This window comes from Salmo salar, chromosome ssa10 (genome assembly GCF_905237065.1).
Source record: "Salmo salar chromosome ssa10, Ssal_v3.1, whole genome shotgun sequence".
NCBI lineage: Eukaryota > Metazoa > Chordata > Actinopteri > Salmoniformes > Salmonidae > Salmo > Salmo salar.
In genome coordinates, this window is record NC_059451.1 from 96,191,945 (window position 1) to 96,205,072 (window position 13,128).

Sequence of the window (13,128 nt, forward strand, 5' to 3'; positions counted from 1 at the left end):
CAATCCCTCCATCAGCGCTCATACTGTCCGCAATAGGCTGAGAGAGGCTGGACTGAGGGTTTGTAAGCCTGTTCTCACCAGACATCACCGGCAACAACGTCGCCTATGGGCACAAACCCACCGTCGCTGGACCAGACAGGTCCATGGCAAAAAGTGCCCTTCACTGAAGATTCGCGGTTTTGTCTCACCAGGGATGATGTTCAGATTTGTGTTTATCGTCGAAGGAATGAGCGTTACACCGAGGCCTGTACTCTTGAGCGGGATTGATTTGGAGGTGGAGGGTCCGTCATGGTCTGCGGTGGTATTTCACAGCATCATCGGACTGAGCTTGTTGTCATTGCAGGCAATCTCAATGCTGTGCTTTACAGGGAAGGCATCCTCCTCCCTCATGTGGTACCCTTCCTGTAGGCTCATCCTGACATGACCATACTGCTCGTTCTGTGCGTGATTTGGCCAGCGAAGAGCCCGGATCTCAATCCCATTGAGCACGTCTGGGACCTGTTGGATCGGCGGGTGAGGGCTAGGGCCATTCCCCCAGAAATGTCTGGGAATTTGCAGGTGCCTTGGCGGAAGAGTGGGGTAACATCTCGCAGCAAGAACTGGCAAATCTGGTGCAGTCCATGAGGAGGAGATGCACTGCAGTACTTATTGCAGCTGGTGGCCACTGCAGATACTGACTGTTACTTCTGATTTTGACCCCCCCCCCCCTTTGTTCAGGGACACATTATTAAATTTCTGTTAGTCACATGTCTGTGGAGCTTGTTCAGTTTATGTCTCAGTTGTTGAATCTTGTTATGTTCATACAAATATTTACACATGTTAAGTTTGATGAAAATAAACACAGTTGACAGTGAGAACATTTCTTTTTGCTGAGTTTATTATTCTATGGTGTGAACTCCAATCAAATACTAGGAAGGCCCAGTAGAGGGCATATGTGGGCTGTCACAGTGCATTCTCAGTGCTGTGATTTTCACATCTTCAAAACAAATGTTCAGAATTTTGCCAGTATGTGTGTGTGATCATGTACAGAACATTGGGCAAATTTGTTTTGCATTGCACAGTGCCCCGGGTAGGTGGCGTTTGTACATTTTAGACCAATCCATTGGTCCTTAACCGAAATCTCCAACCACCTGGGGCACCGGGCTATGCAAAACACATTTGCCCAATGATGGAAATGTTACTAGTGACCAAAACAAGTGCATATCCACCACAGCCACTACTGCTGGATGTGGGGCATGTGGTCTACATGTGCCTCTCCTCAGGTTACAGGTTTTTCAATGGAACTACAATACAAGCTCACAACTCATTGGCTCACTTTAATTTGACCTAATTTTTTCTTCACATTTTACAAAGTTTCTCTAATACCTAGCTATTTATTTACATGGTAGTTCATTAAATAGGATATGTTGGTCATCAGTTAAACAAGCACAGTGTTAATGTGCAGACTGTCTTTGGATTACTGAGGATCTTGTATTGTGATGATATTGATAAACGAACAACAATTCAACATAGAAATTAAAAATATGACACTGAATATGAACCAAAGTACCTCCATTTCAAGTTTATTCTACATAATTTAACACAAACATGATACAATACAATCAAGCAGTTATCTTCACGAAGGCACATAATCAACATACAGTATTAGTTTCATTACAAATATTTTCTAACGTCCCCAAAACACAGATTTCAGTTATAGTGCAACAGCCAAGCAACTTAATAATCAAGTATGTATAATTGACTACTACCTTCTCAGACTTCACCATCATTCCCTCCACCATTGAAGTGCACGTATGAGTAATTTGTTTACACTTTGTTTATACTTCATTTGCTTATACTTATTTGTTGATTGAAAAATCTGTTTTGTTACATATAATTTTGTGGTTTTCATATACATATTTTTGTTGTTGTTGTGGTTTTCATATAAATCCTCTGGTTTCCAACGTCACCTGCACACCTTTTTTACCTTGTTTCCAACTTCACCTGCACTGTATGTCTTTCACTTGTTTTTTGTGTGAATAAATAAACTAAACTGTATATGCTTATCATTGAACAGGTGTCAGTATCCTCACAGATGAATCATCATAATAAAACCCAAACGCAGGATGGAGGGGCTGTGTGAATGTGGTCAGAACTCTGTGGAGGAGGGTCATTGTGTCAGAGACACTAAAAGGACAGAGTTCCTGCCCTGTGGTCCAGGTACACTCCTACTCTGGAGCGGCAGGGGACAGGGATATCCGTCATGTTTTGATTGTGCCAGAAAGTGCGGATGGGTGGGTTGCAGTTCAAACACCAGAACTGATAATTCCATTGAAAATCACTCTCATATTCCTCTCCATCCCTGCTGATGCTTCTGTATGAGACAGCTACTTTAACTCTCTCCCTGCTCCACTCTACTTCCCAGTAGCAGGCTCCAGACAGACCCTCTCTACACAACACCGGTCAATGTCGGTAAATCTGTCTGGATGGTAGGATAGGACTGAGACTCTTTTCTACATATCCCCTTTCTGTTCCCCTCAGACAGCCAGAGGTACTCATTGGCTGGGTCTGGATCCAAAGTGAGTTGTCAGGAATCTGAGAATAACATATAAAAATGTTTTTAAAAAGCAGTTAGGTGTTTGTGTTTCTGTGATTGCTAGTAAATGGTCATGAGTATGCATACTTGTGGGGTATATACTGTACTGTATGTATATTTCATAGTAGAATTGGAAAAAAATTGCTTACATTTCAAGAACTCTCTGGTCTTGGGATCAGGAAGTGGAACAATGTAAACCTTTTTCACTAATGAAGAAAAATTGTCATTGGTCCACATTCGGTCATTGGTCCACAATTATCACTTGGTAACAACATGTATTTGTTACTGTACTAGAGAACATGATGTATACTCTTGTAAAAATATTCAATTTCCCAGATATATTTCTGTCAATATGTGTTTATCATTACCTGCTCCAGATATCTTCACCATGTTTTTTTTCATCAAGTTTTGTAGTGGCTTTTTCAGGTCAGAGACACATTTCTTCACACAATCATAAGATTTGTGTGAGTTGACAGAGATGCTGGGTAAGGCGTCAGATCCAGGAAGGACACAGAGAGACTGGAAACTCTACTGAGAGAAAAAAATGAAAGAAAAAGACTGAGAAGCAAAGGCATTTACAATCAGCCAGAAGAGTGTTTTTCTTCAGAACAGCCCTGGGAATGAAGCTTTCCTTACACGGGGATAGCTGTTGACAGCCTTCGGATCATCCTGATCCCAGCAGCCCTGAATACAGGTGGGTATAATTTGTGGAGCGTTCCGACAGGAATCAGAAACAAACACATACAAAGTAACATTATAAATTCTCCTAACGTTAGCGAAATAGCTGCCGAATAGGCATCAACTCACCATGTAACGTATTCTTAATGTTTGTCAATAGGCTACCAGAGTGACAGACATTTTTCAGCATAAACATGGTGAGTGAAAAACGTAATTAATTAGCCCACTCCCTACCCGGGATCATATTGTGCCGCTCTACAACTTTGTATGCGTTATTTGTTGGCAACCTTGTTATTTACGAAGTGTTTGGAACAGATTCCTGTTGAAATGTTCAACAAATTATACCCACCCAACAGCTGAACTGATCCCGATATTTTAAAAAGACCTACCTAAACCGTGTAGTTATTTAGTGCACCACCGATGAAAACCTGTTTCTAACAAGTATCCAGTTTTAATAAGGAATAAAAAAAACACTTCACTAATGGACAGTGTGTGTAGTAGAGTAACAAAGACCATATACGTTTCCTTCTTTTCCTGTGGCTTCCTGGTTCTGTCCGTGATGTTAGGTACCAGGTCTGCCCAGAAGAGGGTGGAAGTGGTCTGTCACTGGACTGAGAATAGAGATGCTGAAATCTCTCAACAAATTATTGTCTCACTTTTGTTAGACTCATAGTAGGATACTTCATACTAACCTACTAAAAAATGTAGAACTAAGAACAGATATAGCCCTTAGTTCACTCCAGACCTGACTGCCCTCGACCAGCACAAAAAAATCCTGTGGCGGACTGCAATAGCATCGAATAGTCCCTGCGATATGCAACTGTTCAGGGAAGCAAAGGCTGGCTTTTTCAAACTGAAATTTGCATCCTGTAGCTCTAACTCCAAAAAGTTTTGGGACACTGTAAAGTCCATGGAGAACAAGAGCACCTCCTCCCAGCTGCCCACTGCACTGAGGCTAGGTAACACTGTCACCACCGATAAATCCACTATAATCGAGAATTTCAAAAAGCATTTCTCTACGGCTGGCCATGCTTTCTTCCTGGCTACCTGTCACGTCCTGACCAGCAGAGGGAGCAATTGTATTAGTTTTGGTCAGGACGTGACAGGGGTTTTGTGTGTTAAGTGTTGTGTTGGTGATTGGACTCCCAATTGAAGGCAGGTGTGTTGAGTTGCCTTTGATTGGGAGTCCTATATAGTAGTGTGTGTTTTTCTTTGGGGTTGTGGGTAGTTGTTCTTGCATTGCGTTTTGTGTGCCTGCAAGACTCTTCCTGTCGTGTGTATTGTTTTTGTCCGGTGGATGCTTTACTCCTTTTTTTTATTAAAATATGAGTATCCACATTCCCGCTGCGCCTTGGTCTTCTCTCCAGTACGACAGCTGTGACAGAACTACCCACCACAAAAGGACCAAGCAGCGGAAGAGGAAGGAGCATCGGGTGGATGAATGGACATGGGAGGACATCCTGGATGGCAAGGGATCCTACACCTGGGAAGAGATCCTGGCCGGAAAGATTTGCCTCCCATGGGAACAGGTGTAGGCACTGAGAAGAGCGGAGGCAGCAGGAAAAGGGAGCGAACGTTATGCTGGAACACGGCTGGCGAGGAAGCCGGAGAGGCACCCCCAATAATTTTTTTGGGGGGGCACACAGATAGTTTGGCCAGGCCAAGGAAGAGCCGTAAGCCAGCTACCCGTGATTACAGGGAGGTGCGTATGAGGTGCAGGGCGCCGTGTTTCGCTGAGGTGCGCACTGTCTCGCCTATACGCACGCACAGCCCAGTCCGCCCTGTACCAGCGCCCCGCAGGTGCCAGGGTGAAGTAAGCATCGAGCCTGAAGGGGTGATGCCAACCCTGCGCTCAAGACCGCCAGTGCGCCTCTACGGTTCGGTGTTTCCCGCTATACGCACTAGCATGGAGGTGCGTGTCTCCAGGCTGGCACGTCCAGTACCAGCCCCACGCATCAGGCGTGTAGTGCGTCAGCCCAGCCTCGCCAGTCAAGAGTCGCCAGAGCTGCCCGCCAGTCAAGAGTCGCCAGAGCTGCCCGCCAGTCAAGAGTCGCCAGAGCTGCCCGCCAGTCAAGAGTCGCCAGAGCTGCCCGCCAGTCAAGAGTCGCCAGAGCTGCCCGCCAGTCAAGAGTCGCCAGAGCTGCCCGCCAGTCAAGAGTCGCCAGAGCTGCCCGCCAGTCATGAGTCGCCAGAGCTGCCCGCCAGTCAGGAGTCGCCAGAGCTGCCCGCCAGTCAGGAGTCGCCAGAGCTGCCCGACTGCCCTCCGGCCCAGCCCGACTGCCCTCCGGCCCAGCCCGAGCGGCCCTCCGGCCCAGCCCGAGCGGCCCGCCTGCCCTCCGGCCCAGCCCGAGCGGCCCGCCTGCCCTCCGGCCCAGCCCGAGCGGCCCGCCTGCCCTCCGGCCCAGCCCGAGCGGTCCGTCTGCCAGGGTCAGCCCGAGTGGCCCGTCTGCCCGGCGCAGCTATCGGCGCCACCGAAGTGGGCGACGCCGAAGGTGGAGCGAGGTCCACGTCCCGCACCGGAGCCACCTCCAGGATAGGTGGGTTGGGGAGGGAGGGGGTCTGCACCTTGAGGGGGGGGGGGGGTACTGTCACGTCCTGACCAGCAGAGCGAGCAATTGTATTAGTTTTGGTCAGGACGTGACAGGGGTTTTGTGTGTTAAGTGTTGAGTTGGTGATTGGACTCCCAATTGAAGGCAGGTGTGTTGAGTTTCCTTTTGATTGGGAGTTCTATATAGTAGTGTGTGTTTTTCTTTGGGGTTGTGGGTAGTTGTTCTTGCATTGCGTTTTGTGTGCCTGCAAGACTGTTCCTGTCGTGTGTATTGTTTTTGTCCGGTGGATGCTTTACTCCTTTTTTGAATAAAAATATATGAGTATCCACATTCCCGCTGCGCCTTGGTCTTCTCTCCAGTACGACAGCTGTGACACTACCCCAACAGTTCCGCACCCCCCGCAGCTACTCGCCCAAGCCTCCCCAGCTTCTCCTTCACCCAAATCCAGATAGCAGATGTTCTGAAAGATGTGCAAAACTTGGACCCGTACAAATCAGCTGGGCTAGACAATCTGGACCCTCTCTTTCTAAAATTATCTGCCGCCATTATTGCAATCCCTATTACCAGTCTGTTCAACCTCTCTTTCGTATCGTCTGAGATCCCTAAAGAATGGAAAGCTGCATTGGTCATCCCCCTCTTCAAAGGGGGTGACACTCTAGACCCAAACTGTTATAGACCTATATCCATTCTGCCCTGCCTTTCTAAAGTCTTCGAAAGCCAAGTTAATAAACAGATCACTGACAATTTCGAATCCTACCGTACCTTCTCTGCTGTGCAATCCTGTTTCCGAGCTGGTCACGGGTGCACCTCAGCCACGCTCAAGGTACTAAACAATATCATAACCGCCATCGATAAAAGATTGTACTGTGCAGCCGTCTTCATCGACCTGGCCAAGGCTTTCAACTCTGTCAATCACTGCATTCTTATCGGCAGACTCAACAGCCTTGGTTTCTCAAATGACTGCCTCGCCTGGTTCACCAACTCCTTCTCAGACAGAGTTCAGTGTGTCAAATCGGAGGGCCTGTTCTCCGGACCTCTGGCAGTCTCTATGGGGGTACCACAGGGTTCAATTCTCGGGCCGACTCTTTTCTCTGTATATATCAACGATGTCGCTCTTGCTGCTGGTGATTCTCTGATCGACCTCTACGCAGATGACACCATTCTGTATACATCTGGCCCTTCTTTGGACTCTGTGTTAACAAACCTCCAAACGAGCTTCAATGCCATACAACACTCCTTCCGTGGCCTCCAACTGCTCTTAAACGCTAGTAAAACTAAATGCATGCTTTTCAACCGTTCGCTGCCCGCACCCGCCCGCCCGACCAGTATCACTACTCTGGACGGTTCTGACTTAGAATATGTGGACATCTACAAATACCTAGGTGTCTGGCTAGACTGTAAACTCTCCTTCCAGAATCATATTAAACATCTCCAATCCAAAATTAAATCTAGAATTGGCTTTCTATTCCGCAACAAAGCCGCCTTAACTCACGCCGCCAAACATACCCTCGTATGTCATTTACAAAATAGCCTCCAACACTCTACTCAGCAAACTGGATGCAGGCTATCACAGTGCCATCCATTTTGTCACCAAAGCCCATATACCACCCACCACTGTGACCTGTATGCTCTAATGGGCTGGCCATCGCTACATATTCATCGCCAGACCCACTCGCTCCAGATCATCTATAAGTCTTTGCTAGGTAAAGCCAACACCTCCTTTGGCTGCCTTTCCTTCCAGTTCTCTGCTGCCAATGACTGGAACGAATTGCAAAAATCGCTGAAGCTGGAGACTTATATTTCCCTCACTAACTTTAAACATCAGCTATCCGAGCAGCTAACTGATCGCTGCAGCTGTACATAGCCCATCTGTGAATAGCCCATCCAATCTACCTACCTCATCCCCATTTTGCTTTTATTTACTTTTCTGCTCTTTTGCACACCAGTATTTCTACTAGCACATCATCATCTGCACATCTATCACTCCAGTGTTAATTTGCTAAATTATAATTACTTGCTACTATGGCCTATTTATTGCCTTACCTCCTCACGCCATTTGCACACACTGTATATAGACGTAATTTATTTTCTAATGTGTTATTGACTGTACGCTTGTTTATTCCATGTGTAACTCTGTGTTGTTGTTTGTGTCGCACTGCTTTGCTTTATCTTGGCCAGGTCGCAGTTGTAAATGAGAACTTGTTCTCAACTAGCCTACCTGGTTAAATAAAGGTGAAATAAAAAATAAATAAAACATACATGACATGATTACAATTAAGACACGACAATATGAAATGGTAGAATAATGTTTTTTTTGCAGCTAAGGTGACTGTGGCCAGATTATGGTAGCCTACCCTATTTACAGTCTAAACACATTGTCCTATGGTTGGCATTAAGTACGTTGTACAGGAGCTGAACTTATCCTTTGCTGTACATATTGTCGGTGTAGAGAGGATGATTGATGTGGGGGATTTTCAGTGAAGACACAGGAAGGTGGTCAAGTCCACTTCCTTGTAAAGGAATCTCATTTCCAAAACAGCACGTCCAAAGTACAAAAAGAATGGCCCCACTTTACAATATGTCCATAATACTTATCTATTTACATAGTAGTTACATAGGCAAGTACAGTGTAATCAGGCACATATTTTTTTACACAGTACTTGTTAATTACCACTAAATAGGTGTCAGTATCCTTATAGATGAATCAACCCCAAACCCAGGATAGAGGGGCAGAGTAAATGTGGTCTGAACTCTGAGGAGGAGGGTCATTGTGTCAGAGACACTGTAAAAAGACAGAGTTTCTGCCCTGTGGTCCAGGTACACTCCACCCTGGAGCAACGGATGGCAGGTATATCAGTCTCTATACTATTGTGGTAGAAACAGAATCTGAATGCAGATCAGTACAACCTCCAGGACAGATCATTACCTCCAAACCAGCACTCTTTCCCACTTCCTCGCCTGCGGATCCCTTAATATGAGTCAGCTACATCAACATCAACATCAACATCCACCCCACTCCTTTTTACCTCCCATTAGCAGGCTCCCGACAGACCCTCTCCTAACAACACCTATTTCCAGTGGCTAAATCTATGTTGATGGCAAGGATAAGGCTGGAGCTTATCACTCCTGGTCACCTTTCTGTTCCTCTGAGACAGACACAGGAGTTGGTTTTCTGTGCTGGGATCCAATGTCAGCTGGCAGCAGTCTAGGAAGAGGATAAAATAAAGCGTGTCAAAAAGGCCATATGTTGGCCAATCACCTCCCGGCTCCCTTTCCTTGTGAGTCAGGTGAGTTTCCAAAAGAGAGTGGGAAATAATGGGCATAGCAGAGATGGCCTAGTCAAGTTGATGAGTGATGTGTGTGTCCATTCAACCATGAGTAGTGTTTGTATAATGTTTGCTATGCTTTTATGCCTCTGTTTGGTGTTGACCTTTACACACGCCTCTACAGATGTAGGATCTTAATTTGAGCCAGTTTGCTAGAACAGGAAACAACAGGAAATGTGAATTATTATGTGGATTATATTTAATGGACATTTTTCGTAGGGGTTGATACATTTTTCATTAAGACAAATCAATTCTGACATTTGAAAGTGGAAATTACAAACTTTAGAAGCCTTTTTAAACTTGAAATACACTACAAGTTTGCATTTCCTGCAGTGCACTAAGATTCTCAGCAACAAAAAAGTGATCAAATTAAGGACAATATGTCCTGGTGTTGTCTGACACTAGTGTTGACTTAGGGGTTTGTTTAGTATTGTTTGTATTGCCAGCATGATACAATGTAGCTTCGGGACCACATCTATGGAGACTGTTGGGACATGTCATCCCAATGTCCCAACAGACTCCCATAGTTGCGGTCCCGAAGCTAGATAATATGCTAACATCCCACTGGGCACAGACGTAATTTTAACGTCTAGTTTTGATTTACATTTGGTTGAGATGTCAACTAATGTAAATTCAACAAAACATTTCACCATGTCATTGGATTTAGGTTAAAAGTTAGGTGAAAAAATACTAAATTCCCTTATGTTGATGACTTTTTGCAAATCCAATCACTTTTCCACATTGATTCAATGTCATCACATTGATTTATTTTGTTGAAAGGACGTGTAAACAACATTGATTCAACCAGTTTTTGCGCAGTGGGATGTGCATGCACATTTTTTACCAAACTTATGGTGTTTTTTTTACCTAAGATTTTTAGTTTGACTTAGCATAGGCACAGGCAAGTTTTGCATTCTGTATTATTTTTTTCTTTTCTTGACATGGTCAAATAACTAAAGCATAGATAGGTACTTTTTTTTCTAATTTGGCACACAGAAACTAGAGGCCATGAGGAACTTTGTCAACAATAATGGCTCCAATTGGCCAATAGGTGCCACTTTTATAAGCAGTCCCACATAAACCCTCATATTTGCTGCCTAATTTGACATAGAGACTTGAAACTTTGTATGTACTGTAGGTGTCTTTCCTAATGCTGAACAAATGTGCATCAAGCATCCATAAGGTCTGTCAGGCTAGATTTTCCACCATCATGGACATTTTTACTTTGAAAAACATATTCTCATGAACCATAACAAATCAAATCAAATGTAATTTGTCACATTCGTCGAATACAACAATCCTGACGGGTTGCATCACCACCTGGTATGGCAACTGGTTGGCCTCCAACTGCAAGGCACTACAGAGGGTAGTGCGTACGGCCCAGTACATCACTGGGGCCAAGCTTCCTGCCATCCAGGACCTCTATACCAGGCGGCGTCAGAGGAAGGCCCTAAAAATTGTCAAAGACTCCAGCTAACCTAATCATAGACTATTCTCTTTGCTACCTCACAGCAAGTGGTCTTGGTCCAAAAGGCTTCTAAACATCTTCTACCCCCAAGCCATAAGACTCCTGATCAGCTAATCAAATGGCTACCCAGACTATTTGCAATGCCCCCCCGACCCCCTTTACGCCGCTGATACTCTCTGTTATTATCTATGCATAGTCACTTTAATAACTCTACCTACATGTAGATATTACCTCAATTACCTCGACTAACCGGTGCCTGCGCACATTGACTCTGTACCGGTACCCCCTGTATATAGCCTCGCTATTGTTATTTTACTGCTGCTCTTTAATTATTTGTTACTTTTATTTGTTACTTTTATTTCTTATTTTTGTTATTTTTTTTTCGAAACTGCATTGTTGGTTAAGGGCTTGTAAGTAAGCATTTCACTGTAAGGTTTACACCTGTTATATTCGGCGCATGAGACAAATTCAATTTGATTTGATTTGATTCCGGTCTGTGTTAGAAAAACATTCCTGTAACTTAGTATCTGCTTCATCTAGTTTTTGCTTGTAAGCAGGAATCAGGAGGATAGAATTATGGTCAGATTTGCCAAATGGAGGGAGAGCTTTGTACGCGTCTCTGTGTGTAGAGTAAAGGTGGTCAAGAGTTTTCTTCCTTCTGATTGCACATTTAACATGCTGGTAGAAATTAGGTCAAATGGATTTAAGTTTCTCTGCATTAAAGTCCCCGGCCACTAGGAGCGCCGCCTCTGGATGAGCGTTTTCCTGTTTGCTTATGGCGGAATACAGCTCATTGAGTGCGGTCTTAGTGCCAGCATCGGTTTGTGGTGGTAAATAGACAGCTACGAAGAATATATATGAAAACTCTCTTGGTAAATAGTGTGGTCTACAGTTTATCACGAGATACTCTACCTCAGGTTAGCAAAACCTCAAAACTTCCTTAGATTTCGTGCACCAGCTGTTGTTTACAAATATACATAGACCGACACCCATTGTCTTAATAGAGGTGCCTGTTCTATCCTGCCGAAAAAGCGTAAAACCCATCTTACTGTATGTTATTCATGTCATCGTTCAGCCACAACTCAGTGAAACATAAGATATTACAGTTTTTAATGCCCCGTTGGTAGGATATACGTGCTCGTAGCTCGTCTATTATTATTATCCATTTTATTATTGGCTAATACGACCGATGGTAAAGGCAGTTTACCCACTCGTCGTTAGATCCTTACAAGGCACCCAGACCTACAAATAACGCAAAAAAAACACAAACAATAGCAATTAGTTAGGGGACCATAAAACGGCAGCCATCTCCTCCAGAGCCATTATTATATCATACCATAACACCTTTAATTTAGTTTGAGAAAAGTCAAGCGATTGGTTAAGAGATGGCTGAGTTATCGATAAATCAGGAAATCAGTGGCCTATCAACTTGTCATCGCTATCATGGATGTCCCTAAAATGAACTACACTGAATTTAGTATTGATTTCTCAAAAAACAAGGCAACTATTAACAACTTATTCTTTGCATATGTAACACTAATGCTCAAAATCATCTTCCCGTCATGAACCATACGTCAGATTCACTCCAGATGTTGTATTTAGACTCATGATTGTACATAAAGGAAGATAGTTCCAATTTGATAGAGTGCTTGCTTTGTTAACCAACTGATCTTGAGTCCTTTTTGTCATCGTGTGAAACCTGTTCATTGCTGCTCGCAGCTATATTATTTAATGAGTTTCTGCATTGGGTTAGCTTCTGAATGTGGTCCATCCATTATGTTTTCTTCCAGATATTATCAGCAGGCAGACCTATACATTTGCCTTTACTGGCCTCTATAGGCCTATAGCCTTTACATATCCACAGTTGTAACGTTATACCTTTTGCAATTAGCATGTGTAGCCTGCATTTATCTGGGTTTATATTTCTCTGCTATTGTTTACTTTTTCATGTGCATGTTTATAATACAGATTTTTCACTGATCGTATGGAATGCGTTGGTTGGTTGGTAGTGACAAAAAAATCCTACAACTGCCTGGTTCCTATTGAACCCTCTGTGGATCGTTAACATTTAGCATTTAGCGGGTGGTTCAGAAGCTGACCACTCAGAACGGTTCCAGCTAGCTTTTTTTTTTTTACAGTCAGTGAACATGAAGTATGTGTGTGCATGCATGTTTGCACTTTACTCACATTCTCTCTGGTCTTTTGCTCAGAAGGGCGACCAGTTGGATCTTTAGCCACAGACACCCATCATCAGTAGGCTACACAACAACTTTAAGGAGGGGAACATCACTGAGTGATGGTAATTTAGCCATCAAATAGCACAAATGATTTAATCTCCAGAAAAAACTAATTTACAAAAATAACACTTAAGAGCTTTCTACTGACCTTTCCCAGATATCCTGTCCATTTCTTCCTTGCAGATGTCTTGCAGTCACTCTTTCAGTTCAGAGCCAAATTTCCTTGCATGCTTAAATGAGACAATACATTTTTTTATTGAACCTTTATTTAACTAGGCAAGTCAGTTAATTTTTT

General features: G+C 43.9%; 1 long non-coding RNA gene across 1 annotated transcript; it reads right to left on the reverse strand.

Moving 5' to 3' along the window:
- Window positions 1-1,546: 1,546 nt before the first annotated feature.
- Window positions 1,547-3,100, reverse strand: LOC123724492 (uncharacterized). The gene is made up of 3 exons (XR_006757044.1): window positions 2,944-3,100; window positions 2,725-2,781; window positions 1,547-2,574 (listed from the first exon to the last, which is right to left on the reverse strand). It is a non-coding gene; the product is annotated as an uncharacterized lncRNA (long non-coding RNA).
- Between the last annotated feature and the right edge of the window lie 10,028 nt (window positions 3,101-13,128).